Source organism: Elephantulus edwardii, unplaced genomic scaffold (assembly GCF_000299155.1).
Source record: "Elephantulus edwardii isolate Elephantulus edwardi_28Jun2011 unplaced genomic scaffold, EleEdw1.0 scaffold00057, whole genome shotgun sequence".
Classification (NCBI taxonomy): Eukaryota; Metazoa; Chordata; class Mammalia; order Macroscelidea; family Macroscelididae; genus Elephantulus; species Elephantulus edwardii.
The window spans coordinates 10,373,731-10,375,045 of NW_006399807.1; positions in this window are offsets into that span (position 1 = coordinate 10,373,731).

The following is a 1,315-nucleotide window of genomic DNA, read 5'->3' on the forward strand; positions in this document are numbered from 1 at the left end:
TTATGAACTTGGAGAAATGATGAAAGTCATATAAGTGTTCAGATCTTTTGTTCATAGCGTTACTATGAGTCGTCTATGACTCGGCAGCACTTAACAACAGCAACAACAATAATTGAGATTTTAATGAAAGATTATAAAGAACTTGGATTTCCATTCATTCATTGTTGCACATTTTCCTCCCTGCCTATTCCCCTCTCCCAAAGTTCACTTTTCTCTTTGAGAAGAAAAAAAAAATTCTTTCATTATTATACAGTCCCCACAGTCCACTTTACTATGCAGCTCTTATTCTGGAGTCCTCCCATGCAAATGATACCTAACATTTTAAACAGTTCTCTCCTACAGCTGTGCACATTATTTATCCCTTCTTTTCTTAGTTTCCTCGCAAACCCAATGTCAGTCTTGTTTTATAACAGTGGCACTTTGCAATATTTGTCCTTTTGTGATTGAGATATGTCACTCAGCATAATGTCCTCCAAGGTCACCCATTTTGTATAATATTTCATGAGTTCCTTGTTTTCCAATGTAGCATGGTATTCCGTTGTATGAATATACCACAGTTTTTCTGTCCATTCTTTTTTTGATGGGCTCTTGGGTTGTTTCCAACTCTTTGCTATTGTGAACAAAGCAGCAATAAACATAGGTATGCATATATCTGCTTGAGTGGCACTTCTGCTTTCTCTAGGATATATTCCCAGTAGTGGAATTGCTGGGTCAAATGGTATTTCTATTTCCAACTTTTTGAGAAAGCGCCATACTGCCTTCCATTGTGGTTGCACCATTTTACACTTCCACCAACAGTGAATAAGGGTTCCAGTTTCTCCACAACCTCGCCAGCATTTGTTGCTTGTTGTTTAGTTAAATTTTGCTATTCTTACTGGGGTAAGAGGATATCTCATAGCTGTTTTGATTTGCATCTCTCTTAGAGCTAGGGATTTTGAACATTTCTTTATGTGTTTGTTCGCCATCTGAATGTCTTCTTTGGTGAAATGACTGTACATATCCTGTGTTCATTTTTTTTTGTTTGTTTTTAATTTTTATTGGGAAAAGCATATTGGGGGTACAAGGAGGTGAGGGTTGGGGGCAGAAGGATAAGGATGGGCCAGGATGCAGTTGAAGAACTGCACAGTTTGGTCAGTGGGGGGAGCAGGAGAAGGAAATGATGAGGGTCCAGTGGGGACCAGATACTACAGAGGAATGACAAGCATTTTCCAATAGTAATTAAATCAACTGTCTTATTGATTAGAGAATTGGATGCTGACTCTCTGGCTTCTTCATGCTGAACAGGGGCGTAGATGTAAAGGGGGGAAGGGAGGAC